Source organism: Thunnus albacares, chromosome 2 (genome assembly GCF_914725855.1).
Source record: "Thunnus albacares chromosome 2, fThuAlb1.1, whole genome shotgun sequence".
In the NCBI taxonomy this organism is placed as follows: domain Eukaryota; kingdom Metazoa; phylum Chordata; class Actinopteri; order Scombriformes; family Scombridae; genus Thunnus; species Thunnus albacares.
This window is the reverse complement of record NC_058107.1, coordinates 29,209,873-29,236,222: the sequence shown is the minus strand read 5'-3', so window position 1 is coordinate 29,236,222 and position 26,350 is coordinate 29,209,873. Positions and strand designations below refer to the sequence as shown.

Genomic DNA, 26,350 nt, shown 5'->3' with positions numbered 1-26,350 from the left:
CTGACTCTTCTTCAAATATTTATTCTTCAAACCTTCTTCCCATCACTTTCAGCATTCCTCATCCTTCCCCTTCTCTCTTCAGTGAGAATCCCATCTATCATTGCCTTCCCTCGTCCTTATCTTCTTACTTCTGTCTTTAAATTCCAGTTCTTTCTCCCATGTTTTTCCCTACTACTTTTTCCATTCAGCTTTTCCTTTAATCTCTATAATTCCCTCATCCATCTTTGTTCCAATATCCTCCTTGAGTTTCTCTCAGTTACTCCTTTCCATTCTGGTTTTCTTCTTACCTGCATACTCCCTGTTTCCCTTCCCATTTTCCCTATCCTTCCCCTCCAGATGTCCTCCTTATTTCCATTCCTCCTTCCCAGTCATTCCCTTGTTGCTCTCCCTCCTTTATTTTCCTTCACCAGGTCTCCTCTTTCATCTATCAGTCTGTCCTCTTCTTTTCCACACCTCCTCCAAATGTTTTTCCTCTGCCTTTCATCTGCCCCACTGCGATTCCCTTTCCTTTCCTACCTTACTCTCTTCCTTCCCTATATACCTTTGCTTTATCCCTCCCTCTGCCCCTCCTCCATCCTTCACTCTCAAGGCATCCTCTGGTTAATCTCTTTATTTTCTTTCTCTCCCACTCCCTCTTTCCCTCTCTTTCTCTAATCCGTCCCGGTGTGTTTTGTTCTATTTATCACCTTGACGAGACCCTCCCTCAGTTTATTAACACACTTTATTAGCACGCAAACGCATACCCGAAAGCTTGTTTACTGCTTTTCTTATTAACACACATACAATGGTCTCTGGCAAACAGTAAATGCCAACACAAACATACTCTCCAATAAACTTTCTCTTCTAAACAGAAGGGGGGAAAAAACTGCCAATCCTCTTTGTCTCCTTTCTCATTATTACTTTCTTGTGTTTGTCTCGCTTCATGTGTTGCCAAAAACTGCCTGCAAATATGTCACGCCTGTCCCTTGCCATGCTCTCTGTACATATGTTTGTGTGCATGTACTGTATATATATCCGCACCTGGGTATGTACATGTGCTGTATAATAATCTCAATAAGATGCTTTTTGGTGTTTCTGCGCAAGGGAACAACCCCCATGTGAAAACTTGAAAACCTACTTTTTTTTTTTTTTTTTTTTTTTAAATTCATAAATTCTGAATTATTTTTCTTGTTTTTTTCATTAAAATAGGAAAATATGTTTACTGGCTGACCTCTGTTGTGTGTTATTGTGCGAGTGTGTAAAACAAAAGGGGAAAAAAAGAAAAGTAAAGTTGCAAAAAAAAGTTTTACAAGTAAGGTAGAGTATGTATTGTTTTTGTGTATATGTGTGTGTGTGTGTGTGTGTGTGTGTGTGTGTGTGTGTGTGTTTCTGTGCACTATCACAGCATAAAATAGCAGGCGGTCCCCTAAAATCTCCTCTTTTATAATTCAACAGCTGAATGTTACATAAAGTCAAAAAACTCTCTATTATTGTTCTGCTCCCTCTGTCTCTTTTTCTCCATCTCTCTCTTTTTCATTTCCTCATTTGAATCACTTGGTTTTATGATAAATAGCAAGGCCCCACTACTTTGTGTTTTAATTTACAATTAATCTAATCTGATTTTATTCAGGAATTTGTTGATCATTTATTATGCCTCACTTTGACAGAGTCTTGATTTTAGGTGATTTTAACGTACATGTATGCTGCCCTGCTGGTTCCTCTTTTACTATGGATTTCATAGAAATTGTGCATTCTTTTAATCTTGCTCAGTCGATTGAGGGTCCCACTCACTTAAAGGGACACACCCTGGACAATGTTCTCTCCTCTGATTTTATTTTTGATAGTGTTGATCTCTGTGAGGCTAGCTTATGTGTGTCTGACCACAAAGCTATTATTTTTTAAGTCCCTCTTTCCACCTCCTGTCCCCAGGGTGGCTACTTAGGTTTCCTCTCGTGTCCTCAATACAAACTCTGCTGACAGATTTCATAAGGCCCTGCATCTACACATAGCAATAACCAAAAAAAAGTCAAATCTGTCAAAAGAAGAATTACTAAAAACAACTTCAATAATACATGTAAAAGCTGTACTTGACTCTATAGCACCTGTAAAAATCCAGAAAGTCAAATCAACTCTCAGCGTGCCTCGGCTAAATAACAATACCAGAGAAATAAAGAGAAAATGCAGACAAGCCAAATGGAAATGGAAAAAGGACACCCTGGTGGTGTCATATCAAATTATGAAAGACCTAATGTCTTTCTATTAAACATCAGTAAAAGAAGCCTATTTCTCCAACATCATTACAACAAACCGTCACAACCCCAAATTTTCTTTCAAAACCATCAAATCTGTAATTAATCCTCCTAGCCAACAAACTGAAGCCACTCCCATGATCCGTGAGCATTTTTTTTATCCCTCTTCCCAAACAAAATAAGTGTCTCCACACTGCACCCCCTCTGCCTTACTCAGTGAGTTTGAGGCCCTTTCATTGTACGCTTTAAAGGACATTATGGCCAAATTAAAGCCTTCATTGAGTACTTCAGCTCTTATGCCTGCCAGATTTCTCAAAGGAGTTTTTAACAGTGTTGGTCCCACAAATGCTCTCTGTCCACTGACTGTGTTCCCTCCTTAAGCACGCAGTAGTGCACCCACTGCTCATGAAACCCAACCTTGACCCTACAGATTTTAGATAATGTAGGTCCATTTCTAAATGACAATTTTTATCAAAAGCTTTAGAGAGGTTTGTCGACACAGAGTTGATTTTTTTTTTAATGAATAATTATGATATTTTTGACAAATTCCAATTCAGGTTGCTATGCACGTCATAGCACTGAGACTGCTCTCATCAAAGTGACAAACGACCTTTTACTTACAGATGATGCTGGTGATTGTTCAATTTTCATTCTTGAGCTTTGCATTTGACACTGTGGATCTGTCTATCTTATTGGATCATCTTGAAAAGTGGGTTGGCATCAGGTACACTGCTCTAGACTGGTTTAAATCCTACTTATCAAACAGAACTTTCTCAGTAGTCATGGGAAATGCCTCCTATCCTGTGGCCCCTCTGACCTGTGGTGTTCCCCAAGGCTCCGTCCTTGGCTCCTTGTTGTTCTGTATATATATATATATGCTGCCACTAGGACATATCATACATAAACACAAAATCCAGTACCATTGTTATGCAGAAGACACAAATGTATGTCCCATTAAAAAACACTGAAGGAGGCGATTTTCATCATCTCCAGCTAAATGAAAACAAATCAGAAATAATTCTCTTCGGTCCCTCACAGTCGATGCTTATTTTACAGAAACATCTTGGATCATTGTCTACAAATATTCTGCAGCCAGAAACCTGGGTGTTATATTTGACAGTGACCTTTCATCTGAAAAACAAATTACAAATGTTGTTCAATTATGTTTTTATCAACTAAGGAGCATCTCAAAAATCAGGTCTTTTCTCTGTCGGCCTGATCTTGAGAAGGTCATCCATTCTTTTATTTCATCTCGGTTAGATTACTGTAATTCATTGTATTCAGGGTTGAGCCAAAAAATGATCTCACGCCTTCAGCTGGTACAAAACACAGCTGCACAGCTTTTAACAAATACTAGAAGACAAGATCACATCAGCCCTGTTTTAGCCTCTCTTCACTGGTCACCAGTAAGTTTCAGAATTGATTTTAAGATTTTACTGATCACATTTAAAGCACTTCATGATTGAACCCCACGGCTACAGTGCTGAATTGCTGCTCTTCTATAAGCCAGAACACAGTCTCAGATCCTCAGGTAGGGCTCTGCTGGCTGTTCCTAAGTCCCATTCAAGACTAAAGGTGATCGGGCTTTGCAGTCAGGGCCCCTCAGCTCTGGAACAGGATCAGCGACATCTTTTAAATCACTTCTCAAAATTTTTTTTTTTTTTTTTTTTAAAAGCCTTTTATTAATTCTAGCATTTCCAACATGTCTTACCTGTTTTATTGTTACTGTTGCTTTCTTTTTTATATTCATTGTTGGGGATTTTATTCCATTTTATTTTTGAATTATTTTAGCTGCCTGATTTTACTTGCCTGAAATGTTTTAATCCTGGCTCAACCACATGAAGCACTTTGTGACTTTGTTTTGTAAAGTGCCATATAAATAAAATGTATTATATTATTATTTCTGCCTCTCCTATCTCCCTAACCCCGCCCCCCTTCTCTCTCTCCCTCTCTCTCCTCCATTCACTCTCTGTCCTCCTCCTCAACCAACCCCGAATTTAAGATAATCCACTTCAAAGGAAATTTACTGCACCCAAACACTGGCAACAAAAGTATGTAAAGCAAAGCAATGAGTTATGAGAGAGAGAAAAATAAATGGGGATATAGTAATAGAAATGACAGACTGACAAGAATGGAGTATGAGGGGACAGAAATGTTTGCCTGTACACCGGCTGATAAGAATTAACCCCAGAGATTTTTAAATGACAAGGTCATGACAATGACAAATCATAAATAAAACATGCTGACACAAATGAATAAATAAATGAATAAATAAATAAATAAATATGTCCAGCACTCATACAGCAAAAAACCCTCATGTGCACAAACCTAATTCTTGCGATTGTAATGTCAAAAAAGTACATTTATTTGCAATTTTCTAAAAAAAACTATTACATAAACAGCAAAAAATATTCCTACAATACAACCAAACCAGAGACAAAACCAAAGCCATTACCATTTGAGAAAATAGAGACCTGTAACTGAACATTTTGGGACTGACTGCCAATGATTGGACGGCACATCTTATTTAAAGAGTAACAAACAAAATTGGCAACAATTATCAATTTCAAAACAGGCAGAAAATACCTATTTTCAGTGCAATAGTAGGGTATTCAAATCATTCATACCATTTAGGGAAAGTAGAAATCAGGGTGGAAGAGACAATAACATTGTGTTGTGTCCTCAGTAGAGAAGTAACATCATTGTTCATCAGTATGCTGTTGTTCAGTGCAGAGGTGCCCATTCATACATTTATGGGGCATGTGCCCCCTCAAATATTTGAGATTGGAAGGCTTTAGAGATTGTTAAATTCTATTATCAAAATTAAATAAAAAAAAAAAATTAAATAGGTCTAAAAAATATCTTCTGTTCCACAAAAGAGATGTATTACCAAGATGAAAGACTTAGTTTAAACAATCTTAGATCCTTGTAAGTTCATCACAATGTACTGCCAAGTGTAAAGAACCCCGTGTGTACTCTTGATTCGATCAAAAGGAAAAGAAGTGACTCTTTAACAGAATTGGGCTTTAAACCACAAGTTAGTCTTTTTGTGGTTGTCAGTTTACCTTTGAAATTCAGAAATGATGTTTGTGAGAAAAGGTTGATCGACTTTGCTTGCCTGGTCTGGAATGGATGCGTACACATGGCCACGCAGACACAGTCATATATGTAACGAAACACAGCGACACTGTTGTCCCATGGTGCATCTGTCGGGACTTTAGTGTATGTATGTGTGTGTGTGTGTCTGTCTGTCAACAAGCAGGATGATGGACAAGGCTGCATCCCTAAGCTGCTTCTGTCAGATCCATGTACAGCAACAGAGCCTGACAACTGTCTGTGTGTCTTTCTTTCTATGTCTGTCTGTTTTTTTTAGGTAATGCAGGACGACAAGCAAAACTTCTCCCTGTACTCTCATTCACTCCTTGCATCTTTGCCTCATTCCCCTCTTTCTGTATTTATCAACCTTTTTTTTTTTTTTTTATGTCAGTAATGCTGCTCTGTGAAAAACTGTGCGAATGATCCGTAACACGTTCTGTCTGATAAACTTTCAACAGATCATATCAGTTGTTGCCTTCTCTGTCTCATTTTATCTAGTGATATGGATAAGGTATGTTGAAAGAGGACATATCATGCACATTTCTAGGTCCATATTTATATTCTGAGGCTCTACCAATATATCTTTGCATGATTTACAGTTGAAAAAAACTCCTATTTATGCTTTACTGGCCCTTTATGCTGTTCCTCGGTTCAGCCAGGTTTTAGCTCTGTTCTGATTGGCCAGCTTCTGGAGGCTTCTGCCATAAACACACAGTATTAGTAGGATTCTCAAACACATCAGTACACGTTCAAGTCCAAACCCGTAATATGTGAGTGGACAGCGTGAACAACCCATAAAACTAAGCCCTGGCTTTTGACTTGCAGGGAAAATGTACATTCACCTCGGGTTTTGAAACTTTGACCATGTTTGACATAATCATCTGACATCATAACAGTACAGCATAACAGAAAATCACAAAAAAAAAAACATGGTATGTCCCCTTTAAGTGCCTTCAGTATGATGCTGCCAGAGCAAAAACAGGTATTTTAATGTCATGAACTTAGAACTGTATTTACACTGAAACCATTAATTGAGGATTTTTCCTCACTTGTTCCCTAGGTGACACTCATACATTACACACTTTCACAGTTACACTCTGCTCCTGTTGGTCATTGACCACAGAGCAATTCAATTGATTTTCTTTTCCTTTTTTTCTGGAGCATCGCCTTGTTTATGGGTGCTTCAACATTAGTTTTCCAATTGGAAAAAAAGAGTAAGTGGAGGATAGCGAGCAAGAGGGCATTATGCCAAAAAGGTACATTGTGAATAAAATGCCCCCTCTTTTAAATCACAATGGTAGGTTTAAAATGAAAAATGTGTTTCTGTCATTGTGATGATGTCTGTTTTTTTCTTTTTTTGGAGTCCCGACAATCTTTTCAGTCAGACTGTAGCTCTGTTGCATTTTGGCTCTTTCTCCGAGACACATTTTTAAAATTCTGTTGTTGCTCCATATTAAGCTACTGGATGTTTACGGTAAGAGGCATAATGTAAATATGCCAGAAAATATCAATTGGTGGAATAGGTGTCATGGCATGGTTTCATTTGCCTTAAAATGACTCATTTGTTTTTCATAACATCAAAGGCTTCCCATATCTGTACAAAGAAATTTAAGTAGTAATAGTTATGTTGTCTGCGGCAGAAAGTTGAATGAAGAAGAGGAAAGAGAGGAATGTTAATGAAGTGATGCATATTTATAGTTTAGTCTTTCCATACAAAAGTGACCCGGGACAGCAAGCAATATGTGCAAGGGCAGGATAACAGTATGTTCTGCTCGCAAGGATAATCACTTAAGTTCATTTAAATTCTCTTTACACCTAACCCTATCCTTTAAATACTCTTTCCACAGCTTCACCTGTTTTAAAACCTTCGATCCTCCAAAAGAAACAAGGAAAACCCTGTCGCAATTTATTGTAGTTGATTGAACACCTGTCAAGAGATGATGTGTAAAATTGTATCTGCTCTTGGCATATATACACACACACCACACCTAATCATGATCGCCAATACACACACACACACACACACTATCTCTGTCTTACACAGAAGCACAATCAGCACTAACACAAGGTCACAATGACTCAGTGGTTGTGTGTGTGTGTGTGTGTGTGTGTGTGTGTGTGTGTGTGAGAGTAAATCACTGCAGTGTGATATCTCTGGACACTGGGTTTCCTTGAAGAGCATCAGATGATAGAAGGACAGATTTACACTCAGCAGATAGAGAGAACGAGAGACGAGGACACAGAAGCGCTACTGATGCATCCATCCGTTCAATCAGCGCCGACTTTGAACTCAAACATCACCGTCTTCAGAACCTGCTGACCTTTCGGCAGCACAGCTCCTAAGGTGCTGAGAGGACAACAGCTTGACAAACCCTTTTAACCTGGATGACTAATATCAGAAACTCAATGGATAAAAAAGCTCAGAAAGCTCATTGTGAAACTAGGGGCCTTGATAGGTCACTGTAATTACATATCATATCATATGTTCACAACATGTAGAAAGTGGAACCTTTGTGCGATCTGAATGGTTACTTCACCATACACACACAGCCAACATTGAACAAACTGCTTTTTTTTTCTTTTGAGAGGAAAATCTACTTTCTCCATCCATTAAACAACTTTCCTCCCAAGAAAAACAACACTAAAGTAGTTGTTAATGTCAGTCGCCCGTTACATTTGAGTGACAGATGCCATCTTGCGGCTGTGGCAAGTGTGACTTAGAGCAGCGGCGCAGCTGAGATGACCTTTATTCAGGACTGTGCAAAAGTTTTAGGTACTTAAAATAAGGTGAGGATGCTTTCAAAAATAATGCCATGAATATGCTTTAATTATCAATTAACCTCATACAAAGTTCAGTAAACAGAAGAAACCTAAATGAAATCAACATTTAGTGTGACCATGCTTTGCCACCAGTTCTCCTCAGTACACTTGCACACGGTTTTTCAAGGTACTTTGAAGGTAGGTTGTTCCAGACATCTTGGATTTAGGCTGTCTCAGTTGCTTCTGTCTCTTCATTTAATGCCAGACTGACTTGATGATGTCGGGATCATCTGCTGCACGACTCCTTCTTGTCACTTAAGATAGTTCTTTGTGACTCGAGCTGTATTTTTGGGGGTCATTGCCATGTTGCAGAATAAATTTGGGACCGATCCCTGATGTTATTGCTTTATTGATAAGAATCTAAACATCTAAAGTGCCTAAAAGTTTTGCACAGTAATATTAATGTCAACAATTTTCCTCATTTGGAGGAGGTGGGGCGGATGGAGGCTATAACCCAACAGCAGACTTTGCCACAGGAGGCTGCTATTTGTTTCCTGCCTCCAGTCGTGAGTCAGAGCTTTAACTGAACTACGATCATCCCCTCACCTTAACCCCGTGGTTATTATTGTAGCCATGGCAATAAATGTTACCTAACTTTAAGGAAGAAGTAACTTTAACCCATACCCCATGTTTGTCTAACCTTAACAAAGTGATCATTTTCCTAAATCTAACTGAGTTATTTTTGTGCCAAAACCTAACAGGGCCTTAACCGAAGCATTGTCATATCATCAAACAGAATTATTTTTTAACAGGGATTTGTAACAGTTTTGGGAAGCACAGACAAATGATGTTGTCCTTCTGATTACTGTCGAAAGAGGTGCTAGATTAGAAAAAAAGCACTTTTCAAGTTGCAAAGAATGGTTTGGAAACTAGTCAGTGGCTCCACAGTGGCTTCCATGGTATTTCAGGTTCTTACATGCTTCATTATTACTGTGAAAGTCAATGTCACCTCAGCAAATGCCTGGGGTGTAGTAAATTTATAGACTCCAAGGAACCTCCCATCATACCATAAGCCCTTATTGTTGAGAAAGGTATGTGTGTTAAGAGCCTGTGGGCTTTAAAATGCTAGAAACTGACAGATCTCTTCAACATGAATGCAACTCAAAGAGCTTGGTACGTCTACCAAGGCTGTGATTTGGATGTGTTATTCCAACAAGCATCACGCTAGTTAACATTGTTTTAGAATAGAAAAGCAGATCTTAAGCCCTCAAGGTTTATGTGCTTGTCTTGTATGCATTAGTTTTTCACTTTGCCAGTTTTTCACGAATGATTCTGCAGATGATTAGAGGTAATATCTACCAGTGATAATATTGCAACCATTTTGTGCTGTAATCTGTTAATGTAGAGGTACAAAGGATGCTGGTACTGTACAAAGAATACTGGTAGTACAGATAGTAACTTGTTTTGGTATTAGATCAACAGTGATAAGGCAACCTAAATCTATTTGGTGGATATTGTTGTCATTGTATCACTACAAGTATTCCTCCAAGTTAATTCCAAATTTCCTATAAACCTCAAAGAGGATGTTGTTATGTCTCACCCCCCACTTCCTTGTTGTCAGTCTAGGTGTTTGTCTTCGCCTTTGTTTTCATTTTCACTTCACTTTTCACCTGTTTCACCATCTGGTGTTTAAGGAAACTGCCACTCTTGCAAGTCCTCTCAGCGGGCCTCAACTCAGGAACTAAATCCGGAACAACAGGTTTATGTAGCACATTGTTTGCCTTTTCAGCACATTAATTCTGAAGTCTACCAATGTCTCACAAGGAATTTGGTAACGATTGATTTGCAGTATGTTAAAATACTACATGAATCTCAAGTAAACATTTCTATTTCTAAAGTCTATTTCTAAACCAAATTCACAAACATCCTCTTCAGTTATTCTGAGGTATTCAGGCTTTAAGTGCTCAGTGTCTTGGCGTTGTTGGTTTTTCAAGCTCCCTCCCGTTAATTGAATTCTTCACCATCTTGGAGGATTTCTTTGTGATGTTTTTTTAATCTCACCTCTTTCCAGCTGCTAGCTTAAAAAATACAAAATACAGACCTTAGGTATGAATGTCAATGCACTCAAAAGTATACACCTGAAACTATAGTTCCTCTAGTTTTCACAAAATATTTGTTTGATCTTGTATTTTCTATCACTGTTATTCACTATACACTGTTTGCGGGGATCCATAGCTATGTGCTATGTACTTCTTTCCTTTGGCTGCCTTTGATGTACAAGGAATTTTAGCTTATTCTACAGCAGTCGTCGCCATGCCAGTCTGGATGAAAGCATCGGCTAAATGTCTAAAATGTAAATGTAACCCAAAAGGCATTCTTCTCAAAACAAAAGAGCAGACCCACAGCCATATGCTATGTGTCAGAAAACATTGCTGCATGTACAGCAGCAGATGTGTTTCAGAGACAAAAGTAAAACAAGACATATTGTTTGTCTGAAGTTGTTGTTGGAACAGATGTTTTGGTTAGGGAAAGACATGTTGGAAGGATAGCGTGAGAGTTGTTAACTTAATATGTTTATCCTGCATCTGAATTGAACCAATATATAATTCTAAAGTGTAAGCAAAGCAGTACAGGGCCAAATTCCCACAGTATAGTATATACAATATGTTTAAAATCTGTTGCCTCTCAACTAATTAGTTACCTCTGTGTCTCGTACCTTCTGATGACTGATCAGACAGCAAACCTTTCTAGATTCATTATGTTGAGGTAGAAGCCAAACCACAGCAGTAGTCCTCTAGTATGTGAATATACATTATGTGTATTTGGATGATTATAAAATCCTGTTTTTCAAAAAAGACGAGGAACCATGAATATTATGTCTCATGGAAAATAGTACTCATGATTTTGAAAAAGTTTGCCAAGATTGTCTATAGTTTAAATCACTACCCTCATTGATAATTCATGACTTAAAGAAAAAGCACTGGCAACTGTAAGTATAATGGTAGCAAGTCTTTGGGATCGCAGACAGATGTTCAACAAAATTCAACACACCACCTGCATACTCCTCAACACATCCTGGAGAAACTGCCGTCATTGGACATGAGTGGCATTTAAATGAGTCAACTGTCAAATCCTTAAAATCTTGTTTTCTGCCGCTCTTGCTTTTTTGAAAGGTAGAGGCAAAAACAATCTGTTGTTGTGACCGTGTAGATCACTGAGAAGCTGCTAGGTTACTTTTTTTGCAAGTGACAAGCTGTCAAATTTGAAAAGTTGAAAAAAAGCCATTTTTTTGTTAGAAGTTACAAGCTCTTAACAAGTTGGAAAGTTGCTGCTATGACAAAAAGTTCACCTGTGATCGTGTATCATTCTTGGCTAGTCAGATTACTGTTACAAGGATGTGAATTTATGTCATTTATTCTCACTTTACACAGTTCTAAAAGGCTGGTTAAAGTATTTTTAATATAAAATTCACAAAATAATTAAACGATATATAAAGTTGTATAAAGAAAGTTTAGACATATAAGATTTTTTTTGAGGAAAAGAGTGAATTAATATTTTTATGATAACACATTCTTTTTGATAATATATTCTTTTCATTGCTTGCCTTGCTTTCCGGGTCATATTTTATCCACATTTTTGTATCTACATCACTTTATTTTTACTTTAATTTTAAATCACTTGCAAAGATGGGGATTTAGAAGCCATAGTTTCCCACTTCACTAAAAAACTTTTTTTTATAGCCATGAGATGGACAGATTCGAAGGCAAGGGTTTTAAAATTTATAAATGAACAGGTGTGATTGTTTCTTTAACATATAGTATGACAGATGGGTTGGAGCAAGTTTCAAAGTTTAGAACAAACAGTTCTTAGATATTTCAAAGGAGGATTTAAAAGAGCCCCGCAATGTTGGAGGTCAAAGGTCAAACGTGTTTTTCTGTGAGAACATCTGTTTTATCACGCCACACAGAATCATCCTCTCCCTCTTTCATTTTGAATATGTCTCCTTCTATCACTCTTCCCTTTTGAAGGTCTTTCATGAACTTCTTCGTACACACGGTGTCTCTTCCTCTCATCCTTGTCTTTCATTTTTTGCCCTTCAGACCCATTTCATACAACTTTTTTTTTTTATCTCTACCTTCTTTAAAGCTGTCTTTCATTCTCATCTTTCTTTATTCATGTACATGTTCTCTGTCACATCCGTTCCCTCTTTCATTCTCTCCTCCCTCATGCTGTCTTTGCATGTTTTTCAGTTTCCCTTTTTTAATCTCCAGTCTATCTCTCCCTAAGTGATGTAGTTGTATTTGCAGGTAATAATATAAAAATAAATACATACTTTTCAATGTTGCTCAAAAATAGGGTAGATGGAAATAAGTAATCAGTGCCTTTAAACAAACAATTGTTTTCAGCAGTAATTGCAATTACCTGCTGACTGCCGAAAACAATTGAGTTCATCTTGATACAAACATTATATCACAACATAACAAAAATAGACAAACTTAACATTTTCTCTGCTAGAGCTCTGACCATACTGACCAATATTTTTCAGTCTGTTTCCCTCGTCTCTGAGGAAGCACAAATAATACTTTTGGAGATTTTATTTTCAGTTGGCATTTTTCATTTGGTTCAGCACACACACAACAAAATGTCCACACACACACACATACACACACACTACACCACTGCTGTCTCTTATGCAGTCACTCTCCACAGACACACTCACTCTCCCTCTGAGCAGCTGGCTCCCCCAGTTACATAAGTTTTACTGCAAAATGACTATTGTGTAATAATGATGAAAGCTGCTGGAAAACAGGGATGTGTGTGAGTGTCTGCTTGTGTTTGTGTGTGTGTGTTCGATTCAGCGTACAGTACATGAAGTAAACTTACACTATATGCCTCTTTGCTCAATGTATGAGTGCTTATATATGCCTGTGTGCGCATATGTCGGCCTCTGCTTGTGTGTTAACTATGCATGAGTGGGGAAAACGCCATCAGTTGCCTTCTGCTCCAGACCTGGTCTTTGTTTTTTTTACGCTGCTGCTCAGAACAGGCTTCAGTACCACCAGCCCTGCAGGGATAGCCGTTATAGAAGCCCCTCCTCGTGCATCCATCCTACATCTGTCCTGCATGGTGCTAAAGACGATCTTAGATGAACATTATCTGCAGGAGTTTGACCTGGAGGATTGTCAGTAAAAATGATGCAACGATCATTTGGACAGCTGCTGAGACTTCAGACTTTCTGAGATTAATTTCCTGACTGACACTTTATGTAGTCTGTTGTTGAATACCAATGACTGTTGGAAATCCACCAGCCCCAAAACTATCTAAATCCAGTATCTATGAAGAAAGAAAACATCAAACATTAATTTAGTAAACATAAAGCTTTAGAAAGGGTTAAGACTGTATGCACCATGTGAGCTGCATGTCACAGGATGCAGAATAGTGAAAGAGAGTGTGTGTGTGATGCAAGTACAGTAACTCCAGACATTTGTGTTAAGGCAGCTGCCAAGTATAGCTGTAGAGCAGTAAGCTAACCAATGACCATGCCTACTGTGGTAACTAAATTACAAATACTTAATAATTAGTGTTTGATATGCGTTTTCCACAACAAAAATTCAATTAGCAAGTTAAAATCTTTAAAGGCGCACATACTGGTTGTCCTTAATTGTAAAATTGTTAATAAATAAATAAATAAAAGTTCATTTCAGAGTTTAACTGCTGGACACAAGCTGTCTCCTACTTCACTGAAAAGTCAATTCTCAGTGTAGGTTTCAAGTTTAGTTGTGTAAGTTGCATGATTGGCTCTAAACTAGTTGTGATGTCACAAATCATGCTCACCTTACACACCTTGAAGTCAGATTTAAGATGAGCACACAGAAACTTTCTTCTTTCAGCGGATGGATGAATGAAAACAGACTTTCCCTGCACAGTGAAACTCAAACATCAGTGATGTAACAATAAGCAAAGCACATTTTTGAGTGGAGGGGGTCTTTCAATGCAAAATCAAATATATTGAAGGTTATAAAAGAGTAATTGTGAATGGAGTATGAATGAATAAGTTTAAAACCATGCTGATTAACTTAATGATTAGATATGGCCTGGATACGCTGCCATGAAAATGGAAAATCACCAGAAGCCAATTAACAAATTATTGACATAAAGCTGTGAATAAGTTGTGTAAGTACAGGTTTTTGAATGTCATAAATGATTGCACTTGATGTACCTTTATAAAAGTCTGAGTCATCATGTTTTGTGAGTCCTACATTTGTGCTGCAGGTATAGTAATTCTCAGCTGGCACACAAAGCGTATTGCAACAACCAAAAGTGTTACCCTCACATTCTTTGTAACTCCCAACATGTGAAAACTGAATTTTTGTTTTCCGGCTTTCCTCGTCGGTGGATGAAACTAAAGTGCAGAAGCAGTTCAGCACGCATGCAGCTAAGCGTGGGACTTTTACAACTGCTACCTCTGTACACATTTTTTAAGCAGGACACCGATAATGTAATCTGCACAGCTTGATGTTTGGATACTGGAATCCTTTCAAATAAAAACCCTCACACATGGAATCAAACCGCCCACTCTACTTCCCACCGCACATGGGATTAGAACGACATATTTCTCAGTAAACAAAGACACAGACAATGGTGGTGGGTTGTTGGCTGCTGAAGTAGCTTCGAGCTAGTCCTCTGGGCTGAAGTCCCAGATCAGCAGTGTAACAACCAGCTACTCTATCGCAGAACATTTTCAGCAGGTAGAGACTGGAATGCTAAAAGAAGACTTTCACCATCATATCTGATCAGGATGAGGGGGAATTCCTTGCACATGAAACTAAATGACTACATAATTAATGTTTAATTTTTTATCCAGTATTATACAGGTCAGTTTGGATTCTTGTTTTGTAAAAAAAGAAAGTCAGCTACTGCTAAGGGTGGAACAGATACTTTTGTTTCTATTTATAGTTAATCTTGCACTTTCTTGACTTAAAGTAACAAAGTTAGCTGGAAACACCTTACAGTAATCATGCAAATCTATGGTAATTTTATTCATTTTGATAGAAATAAAGACTAAATGGCTGCATTTATGTAACACTTTTTATCCAAAGCACTTTACAATGTGCCTCTCATTCACCCATTCACACACACACACACACTCCAATAGCAGCGAGCTACCATGAGAGCTGCTGGCCTGACAACTGGAAGCAATTTGGAGCTCAGTGTCTTGCCCAAGGACACTTCAAATTGTGGATAGTATGAGACTTCCTCTATCTCCTGAGATTTGGTAAAAAAAAACATATTCAATAACACCCCATTGCCATTGTTATTGTTATATACCACACAAACTCTTTTATTGATCAAAAAACAAAGTTTTTTATAAGTTTGGTAGTTTCATCTTTCATACAAAACAGCAGCAGATTAAATTTATTTTGGTAACCATGAATCTGAAATTAAGAAATTCAAAAAAATAATAATGGTTATCACAAAATGTTACCAGATATGTTATTATTCTTATTATTATTCTAAATTTTCCTTTCTAAGTGTGATTTCTGGACACATGCAATCTATCACTGAAACCTAGAACAAGCGGTTTACTAGTATCAAAAGAAACTTTAGGGAGTGATGGAAGTTGATAATGCACAAGAGACTGATTTTTGTGGAAACAGTGATAACACTAGGGAGAATATTAAGACAATATAGGCCACATGCAGCTGAGAACTGCTTACTCAACAGAGCAATAAAGCTCTGTGCACCTAATTTAGATGAAAAGAGAGATAAAAGAAAAAATTAAGAGTCCAAGTCTTCGGCTTCTCATTTATTATGAGTGGAAGGGTTCCAAAAGTACTTCATCCCTTCTAAGTGAGGGACTGGCGATGAGAGGCTAATCATCATGGGAAAGTCGGTGTGTGTGTGTGTGTGTGAGAGAGAGAGAGAGAGAGGGAGATAGTGTTTGATTGTTATTTAGCAACTAAGGCAATCCCATTGGGGTTTATATCTCCATATCACACTCACACACATCTGGTCTGACTGGCTGGACTACTGTACACACATGCATTCGCTAGACTACACACACGCCGTCCAGCAAGAAAAACACAGGTTTCAGCAGGCTCGAACAATAGTAACCAAGGTATCAGTTGGCAGGAAGAAAGAACAAATAAACATGTCAACAAAATCAGCAAACAACAGGTTAGATCAAAAAATACAGCTGGGAGCAGAGACTCAATGATAAGAGGGCAGCCAGTGGAGTCTGAGGTGTGTTTCTGGGAGTGAATGGAACAACAATGCATGTCATATCAGTTTGTGGTCCAGAGAGAAGTGTGCTGTCAGGCAGACAGTTCACACACTCAGACACCCACTCATAAACACACTTAGATCAACCTTAACAGGTGAAGTGCATGTAGGAGCTTAGGGTATGTGTGAAATTGTATTGGTCTGTGTGTGTGTGTGAGAGAGAGAGAGAGAGAGAGAGCTACCAAGACATACTGACATCTTCACACACATACACACACACACACACACAGACTACATTGAGTCTGGTTAGGGAACATAATTTCAGAAAACCTAGAAACTGAGACTGACAAGAAGGACAGATACACACTACAGACACTGTGCTAAACATATATTGTACTGTACTGTATGTGCACCAAATATATATATGAAAGCCAGTAAAGGAGACATTTGGCTTTACCATCACTACTCCAAGTTGGCCAGTGCATTATGCACCCGCCTAGAATTTGCCGTCTGGTCCATGATAGGGCCCCTACAGATCTGTGCTTATCTGAATGGATATATCCAGCTGGCAGCTGGAGGCAGCAATTCTGAGTGGCTGCTACTGTATTTTGAGATTAGTTAGTTGATTTCTAACAATTAAGATAATCAACTAACAGAGACATAAAAGTTAGGCAGTTGCAAGCAGGAGACTGTTCTGAAACCTCCTATTGCTGCTATATTTAAGGGACCTCCAACATCCAATTTGTTGGTGAGTAACAGCAAGTTGTGTGTTTGGTGGACAGGTAGTAAGTGACATGTTGTGAAAAGGAGTGTTTTGGGGGCATTTTGTATTTCATGCATGTTAGCTGAATCTCAAAAGACACTCCATGATCCTTGCTCCACAATGACTGAGTAATTACTCTGAAAAATAATGGTTTTGCCCATTTCAGCTATTATCATCATTATTTAATTGAAGTATTGTATTTATTTAACGGGACCATGTACAGTATGAAACATAAATGTTGACATTTGATGTACTGCACCAGATTTAGCTTCAAGCTAATTTTCATCTGCAGTCCCTTACAATTAAAACATATAACAGCACAATAACAAATGGTACAAAGCAAAATACACACAGAACACATTAAACAAAATACAAAAGTTTTAAGCCACATGTTCACCAATCAGAGTATATATGTCAGGTAATGGCAGGGGCGATCTCACAAGTTAAAAGGGCTCATCAAAATTCCAGCTTGTGCCCGAGCAGATTGCAAGTGAGTGAAACTATTTCAGTCCAATCCGAGATCGATAATTGGAAGCTTTAGTAATTTGTACCCTCACAAAGACCGGTGAGCAAAGAAAACGTGAGAGGAGACTGGATGTGTAGAGTTCAGTATGTTAATGTAGGTAGCGCTAAAAGGTTAAAACAGTCACCTGCTGAGGGAAAGATGCATCTCCTTGGGGTGCCATTACTGTCATCACAATTAAAACCTCAGCAGAGGTGCACTTTAAAAAGCTTCAAATCCTCTTCTTTCTCCTGTGCCTCCATAACACTTGTAAGACGCAGAATCACGCTTATGCACATCCACACACACACATACACACACACACACACACACACAATGCTGCCCGGCATGTGGCAGTGATTGTGCTACTCATAATTGTTTCTTTCATATTACTTACTATTTGTGCATGCATGTGTGTGTCTGAGTGTAATTCATTCATTTAAAAAAAACAAAACAAAAACAAAGACGTAAAGCAAGGGAGGCTGGGAGATGAACGGCGTGAATCGTGAGGTAAAGATTGAGAAAGATCAACACGAGGAATTACAATGAGATGCAAAACAACATAGCCAAATGAGGGATGAAAACAAAGAGCAAAAAGACATTCAAGTAACTATGAGTGTAAATGATGATTGTAGGTCTTTTCGGAGGATTCAAAAAGAGCGTTTTGAAGATTTTAATAATACATTTGTTCTGAGAGTTTGAATTATATCAACCCTGCGGCTAGAAACATCCACTGTAACCTTTAAACTCTTTGTAAGCTCGTCTTACCATTAATACATAAATATTGTGTGAATTCCGAAACAGTTCTGTAATTTGTTAGCATGAACAGATGGTATGCTCTCAGGTCTCAGAGGGGTCTCAGTTATTTGTCTCGTCTTGATGATTTCTTTTTTTTCTTAAAGATCCCCTCCAGACATGTTTTAAGATGTATATCAAGACAGAGATAAACTTTGACTAATAATTTGTGTCTGGTATGGTTTTTCCACAGAAAAAAGTTAAATTGACATCTCCTCCTTCTCCCTCATTAAAAATTCCAGAATCTGTAAATATGTAAATATAAAAGTTTAACTGCTGGATACAAGATGTCTCCTACTTCACTGTAAAGTCCATTCTCATTGTATGTGCACTGGAGGCTTCAAGTTTCCACATCACACTTGTGTGAGTTGAATATCGGACCAGGGTTGACTCAAACTATTCATGATGTCACAAATCATGCTCATAGGCCCGTCCCCTGAAATTGGATTTTCAATGAGCACAGAGAAACTTTCCAACTTCAGCAGATGAATGTGACAACAGCCTCAGTGTCAAACTCTGTACATACATCATTCTGCACAGTGAAGCTCAAACATCCAATTGTAGGAACAAGAAGCAAAACACATTTTTGAGTGGAAGAGGACTTTAACACCTCTTTCTAACATACAGCGAGCGAACTCCAGAGGATGGAGTGCGAAAAATTAACACCCAGAGTCACATCGGATTCTGCTACGAAACTTTTGGTATTAAAAAGTGGATTTATCTTCTCTCTTGCTCTCTTTTTGTTCATGTTGACTGCTGACTGGGAGGGAAATAGAAATGTGAAGGACGTCAGTCAATTTGACCAATGAAAATAGGGTTAGGTGCGCAAAACTTTGCTAAAATAGAGCCAGGATGAGCTGTTTTTCAAACGAACCACATGTCGTTCAGCCTGTTCGCTGATACATGCAGCAGGTTAAGACATCTTCATTGGGAAACACTGAAACAATCTGATATTTGCTCACTTGCTCGTTCGCATCGCGTCCAGTTAGGAATCGGTGTAAGAAGACAAGTAAACAGGAATTTTTTGAAGGCAATTTGGCATGACTGACAGGTGTCTCAATCTATCAATGTTGTGTTCACACCATTATTGATGACAACAGCTGAGGGGGGTGCGTGACTCCGGCGTTAGCTCTAGAGAAGCAAAGTGAAGATACATTTTTAATCCCAAAAGTTTAAAAAAAATAAACTCCTCCTGCCGGTAAACGGCTCCAGATTAGAGAAGAATCCAGTGTGACCGGTGTGGTGATCCGGGGTGTGTTTATTCCTCCAGAATTCAGCAGCAGCACCAACGTGCTCCCCGGCTCTCTCCTCTAGAGCTGGCTGGCTCTCAACGGCTGTCTGTCGGCAAGCCCCGCCTCAATCTACCGGTCCAGCCCTCAGATATGCACGAATTTCTTCCCCAAGTTGAATAACTTACGTAAATAACGCGAATAACGTTCACATTGCATAATTCATGTCATTTGCTTTGCCTGGTGCATTGGAGACATGGACACACAAATTATATCATGCAGTGACAAAGTTATTTACAGTATATGAACACAGGCAGCGGAGAAAGATGTCAAGATTCAGAGAAAGTAGACAAGGTACCACATTAAGCGGGGTAAAGTGCTGTATGACAAAAAAGAAAGATACTGTAGGGAAGGGAGGACAGAGGAAGACAGGGAGAGGACAGCGAGAGGAGGAGTGACAGTGAGATGAATTAAGAGGGAAAAGGAAATGACAGGACAGCCACAGTGACCTTTAAGAGCTGAAGAGAAATGGATAAACAAATACAGTTCATGCAGTGTCTGAGAGTGTATTCTACTGCTTGAGTTTCACGTCATGCGTGTGTGTGTCTCTGCCTCTGTGTGTTTGACAGACATCTCTGTCCCGTCCTGTCTGTCTCCGGTCCAGGTGCTGCGGTGTGATAACAGCTCCGCCCCCCTCCTCTCTTCTCTCCTGGCCTGACTAAGTCTACTAATTCAACGCGCCACCAACAGAAAGCTTATTTCCGCTTCAAGAGTCAGCTCTTTGGAACTCATTCAACAAAAAACATTCAGTGTGGACTTTTGGGAGCTCATTCAATGGGCTCTCTGAATTTATTCGCCACGGCTGACTCATCTACACTGCAATACTGAGTTAACATCAAAATGACAAATAGAGGTAGTGGAAGCCTAATTGTGAGAGAACCGAGCTGCTGGCCGGAGGGTCGCATGCTCCTCATGGCTACTGAGCAGCAAAATCTGGGCAGAGGAAAGTGAGTGAAACTAAGTGAAACAAGTCTCCTGCCTTCTTTTACGGTCACTCTGATGCTGAGGCACCAGGTCTGCCAGCTGTGAAGCAGTAGAGGACTAATGTTGTACTGAGCAGCTCCCAGGTGAGAACGTTTGGAAGTAAATATGTGTGAAAAAGAACTGCTGCTTAAGTATGTGCTCAGCAGTTTTTTTTTTTTTTTGAGTGAGTAAAATTGAAGAAACATGTATTTGAGGCAAAGAAACACTGTCAGTTTTGATCTTGGGTCTAAATATGGCAAGAGCAACACAGTTTTAGACCAAGGCCACATCACATACTATAAATAAAACACTGTCCCCGTTGCCAGATATAACTGTGTTGTGTTTAGGTGCATGCTTGTGTGTGTGTGTGTGTGTCCTTGTGTATCCTTGTCAGTTCAAGTTGGAATTTTGAATTTTCAGAGTGAGGATGTTTAAAGGGACAGTCTTTCCTAATGATGAGACTTAAGTTTATCATTAAGATAAAGCTCAATTCAGTCATCAGTTTTGCCTCATCCGTTGTGCTCTTATGTTCCCAATCGATGCCAAATAGGTTAAAAATCAGCTAATACTAGTTTCTGTTGGTGCAGTGTGAACAAGAAACTATAAAACTCAGGTTTCTGTGATTTCCTGACCAGCACTTTTAACCAATAGTTGACATTGATTCTTTTGAATAAACAGAGCTTGATACTTACTCGATAAACCCTCCTCTTTATGAGTACGACTTTTATTTTGAAAAATTACCTTAGAAAACAATTAATGCAAAACTTGAAAATGAAAAATAATGAGCCACAATTATGAACTGGGTTAACTATTTGGGTTAAGACAAGGAATTGGGGATGATAATAGAATTAAGTTAAGCTTCGGCCTGTTGTACTGATGGTTAAAGTGAGCATTTAGGAAATAAATGTGGTTAGTTTAAATCTCTAGAAACATATAAACAAATCACTTCAAATAAAGCCACTGCTGCACCCTTTAAAAGTCACAAAAGAGCCCTAACTGATTGTCCACAAACTGCATGTCAAACTGCCACACCCTATCTTCCTAGCTTCAGTCAGTGGTCTTCAATCAGCAGCGCAAACTCACTAACTCTCTCTCCAACCCCCCTTCCTTTTGCCATGATGAATAGAGCCCAGTCTTATCCTCCTCTTCTCCTGTCTTTCACCTCCACTGCCCCCTGTCAACAGCAGAGATTTCTGGTGAGGAGAGGAGGAGAAAGAAGAAATGAATAAATGTAGGGTTTTTTTGTTTTTTTCGCCCAAGTAGGTCAGAACTCACGGTCATTTATGGAGCAGCACGCTTGGGACTGGTACTACCTTGTTTTTCTCAGATTTAGAGAATGTTTAGCCATTTTTCTGTTGTTTAGGTGTTTTACTGCGCCTCTCCAAAAATAACCTGGAAATGCTAGAGTTTTGATGGTATAGTGTAGACAAAATCTCATTCTCACTAACTTAACTTGTGAGGTTTGTAGGGGTCACTACTGATCCACGTTTTACGCATGTTTTTTTAAAAATAAATAGTTATCTTGCATATTTTGATACTGACCATATGTGAGAAAGTGCATGTTATACCTCATTAGAAAGTTTAGATGTTTGAATGATCTGAAATTTCGATGCCTATTCGCAGCATAAAAAGTTAGAAACTTCTGCTATTTTTCATCACCAGAGCTATAATAGGCCCTTCGTGGGTTAAAAGACATCTACAGACAAATATGGGCTCATTTGTGGCACAAAAGTTCTAAATCTCATTCTCATTTCAGCTCAAAGTAGTCATTTGAGCACATACACACTTAACATTTCCCTTGTGCATTCCTATTTCTTTCTGTCATCCTGTTCCTCAACACTTCTCTCCTTTACCCAATCTCTAGACTGTCCTGTCTCAACTTTGTACGTATCGTTCCCATCGACAACACCTACTCTTTCCTCTCATCCACCTCATAGTTCCTTCCCACATGTTTCTATCAAACTCCCTCTCTTCTTACTTCCTCCGTAGCACCAAACTCCATCTCTTTCTCTCTCCCTTTAGACTATGTGACTGAAGCTCTTATGTAACTGCGCACCGAACTCTATAAGTGTCTTCCCACTCTTATCCCTTCCCATGCCTTCTATGTCTCGTGGCTGTCTGATTATTGGTATGTGGATGTCTACCAAAATGTCCGCCTGTATCTCTAACTGCATGTCTTACTGGTTGAATGAATAGTTTGTTAGATAACTGTCTGGATGAGTGGAGAGATGGATGGGTAGATTGTTTGTGTGGATGACAGGATGGCTGACAAACTGACAGGTTGGCTAGGAAGCTGATGACTGGATAGCTGTCTGTCTGGCTCACTGCATGTGTGTATCTGCAGGATAGCTGACTAGACACACATGAACATATGTGTGTTTGTGTGTACCCTCTTTTATCTGCTGCTTTTTCATCCATCCTTATGCTGGTACCTGCATCTCCTTTACTCATCTCCTGTATGAGTAGAGGAGGAGAGAAGAGGTGTCTGGGTGATTTGGCATGTTCAGAATGTGTGCGTGCATGCGTACAGTATGCATACAGTGTGTTATTTTTGTTGTTGTTGTTGTTGTTATTTTCTCCTCTACTAGCCTCTCCATTGGAGCCCATCAGATATTTCGGTGACAAGGCTCTTCTCATCCCACCCATTACTGATCATACGATGACAGCTTCTGAGAACAAACACACACACACACACACACACACACACACACACACAGCAGGTGATGGTGTCGTACCCCGTTGTTTAATTCTTAAAACACCACTAGGATCCTGGCAGCTTAAGCCTCATCTATCTCTTAACACTGACATCGCATGTAAAAGAGAGTGTGCGGTTGTGTGCAAAAGGGAGTTTGTGTGTACGTGTGTTTGCTGTCAATCACACATCAGTCACACATATGCAGCGCTGACAGGCGTCCTGGAAGTCAGTCCTGTTTACGCACAAAAACAACCCTGAATGTTGCTTTAATTTGAATGTGAGTACAAAGGGGCAACTTGTAGAAGTCAAACATTTTATGTTGATAATGTCTCTATCTTGTATTAACATACAGTAGCAGGCAATTACAGAATAACACATGTGTATGTCTTTTTGTATTATAACTTCACCATGCATTTCTTTACAGCCAGTCACAATCAGAAAGATTGTTATCCTGCTATCATTTGGAAATCCTAATTTTAGAAAATAGATCTAAACCTGTAAATCTGTAAAATAGCTTAATTTATATATGGTTTTGGTATAAACCAATCATTGTGGATATTGAATAATAAAGGTTAGTTAAAGCCCTGTAGAATTTGTATCTATTTTTAACATCAATTCTGTTATTTTGTCAGATCTGATCTTTTTGTGTTGATGATTCACACTCATGTTTGTAGGTGACATGTATACAGCTCCGGTGTGAATACTTTTGAGGTCCTAAACTTCCACACATGCACAGGCTCGAATAGAAGCTTCTCCATAAATGTCCAACAAATTTGAAACTTCCTCGTCTCTCAATCGAACCCCGTTGCTGCTGCTGCTGCTCTCCTCCATATTCATTCTTACTGGGTTGTGATGACCGTCGTGGCAGGCCGTGTTGGGCTAACACTCCCCCATCCTTCCCCGGCTCCGTGAGGGTTTTTACAGAACTTTTGTCTCGCCTCACCTCCTAGACATCTAGAAGTGTGTGGAGGCATCCTAGCAGCAGCCATTTTAAGACATAAGGGGCTGCACAGGGGCTTCTTTCCCCCTTCAACGTAGCCCATGCTGCCCAACTGCCATCACAGAGCTGAGCCAGTGCATGAACGCTACGTTCGGTGTGATGCTGTCAGAAAACACACCTCACCCAATGTAGCGGCTCTGAATAATACGCCTGTCCCCCGTTGTTATGGCTGCCATTACCGTTTTGCTTTGGAACAACGCGCACAACGCATTTCTTTGGTGAAGAGGGATGCAGCAGAATTAATTATCTCTCCATCAGAGAGAAATACACTTGATGCCTGCTTAACACAGAGTGAGGGGAGTACATGTGTCGTGTTCTTCTTCATCGATCTCCATGAGAGACGAGGAGGACTGAACACAATGACACAAATATTGCAAAGTACTTCCTTCCTACTTACACAGAGGATGTCAGTTGAGTAGGCGGTCCCTCAATGTGTCCCAGGACACATTCACGTACACACTGCTAAAAGAAAGTGGCCATATGCGGCCCAGACCACCCTCAAATGTGGTCTGAGCGATCAGATCTCAATACGTCCTCAATGCATTTGGGTGCATTCACAACTGTACTTAGAGCTGTCCACTTGTGATCAGATCACCCAAGATACATTTTAATGCCAGGTGTGAACAGAGCCTCTGTTGCTCTCTCTCTTCTCAACTGGAAGAGTCCTGTTCATTCCTCCCTCCCTCTTACTCTCCATCCCTCCCAAAAGCCACCTCTATGCTGGAGGACTTATTATGCAGACCAACTCTCCCTCTGTCTCTCTTATCACTCTCCACTGGAGTACTCATTACTGTCTATCTGTCCCTCACTCTGTTTTTCTCACTCTCCGTTTCGTTATATCTTAATCTCTGTCTAATAACACAGACACATGCACACATACACCCACGCCACACACACAGTCGTACACTGCACAGTAACTCTTCTTTTTCCAACAAGAAAAAGAAGAGTTTACTAGACATTGATTTTGGCAACAGGATACTGCATGTACTGAGCACCAGTTGACTTGTATGTTGTGTGACTATTTATACTATAGATGTTGATGTGACGTTGCCCTCTGTGTGTATGCATGTGGCAATGAGGGAAAACTCATTATATCCAGCTGTTTAACATTTGATATAAACTCCTCAGTTCAATTGATTTGCTGACTGAAGATCCTGGGGTAGGGGTGCTACTGATGATGTCACAACCAGGTGCTGAGGGCAACAGCAGACATCTTCTGCACAGGGATTTTCAGAAGTAGACATCTGCTCATGACAAGAAAGCTTTGTCAACCATCCTCAGCAAGGCAAGTGATCCTGCTGCAATTGACTGTCCTCTGGGAAGACCAGATAGAGGAGGCCTCTGAGAGGAGAATCAAAGAAGAGAATCAAACATGTAGACCTGGTGGGCAAGCCAAGGATGATCAGTGAAATGTGTGCCCATCATAGTTGGCTGTCACTTGGTCTACACAGAAAGAAAGCCAATAGGAACATCACTGAACCCACCGAAAAGGATGCCTGTGAATCAATAGGGGCAAACCCTGTGGACCACACATTAATGAACCTCGGCAGGATCGCCTGGGTGAGGGTGTCTGATGTTGAAGAAATCCTACACACCCAATGAACCCAGGTTACATCACTGATGATGTGTCTGAGTTAATCTCAAGATGTTTGTAAGAACAAACTAGGAAAAGAAGTAGTATGATTTCCTGACTAATTTCATTCTAATTATGAAAACAGATTACATTCCATATTCCACATTGATCCAAAAAGTAATGTTTGCACAAAACTCTTCGTGTCCTCTTTAACTGCTTAAATCCTCTTCTCCCACGACATTTTCTTCCCTTTGAAATCAAATGCAAGTCTATAATTATTTCTGCTCTCCCCTCAGCTCCTGCTTGCCTTCCCTTTCTCTTCTACATGCTGATTTCACAGACAGTACTTCAGCACTTTGTTTGGTGTGTTCTCTTTGACCTAAAGCAATTAACACACATTATATCTGGCCCATACTTCATGCTGGTACAGATCAAGCATAGTGACTTTGTATCAGCCAAGCAG

General features: G+C 39.4%; 1 protein-coding gene across 1 annotated transcript in view; it reads right to left on the bottom strand.

Annotated features, from left to right (window-relative positions):
• Positions 1-26,350, bottom strand: part of si:dkey-215k6.1 (transmembrane protein 132D) — a gene marked incomplete at its 5' end in the record, with an annotated part of 187,447 nt that overhangs the window by 142,515 nt on the left and 18,582 nt on the right. The gene's annotated exons all lie outside the window — the stretch shown is intronic.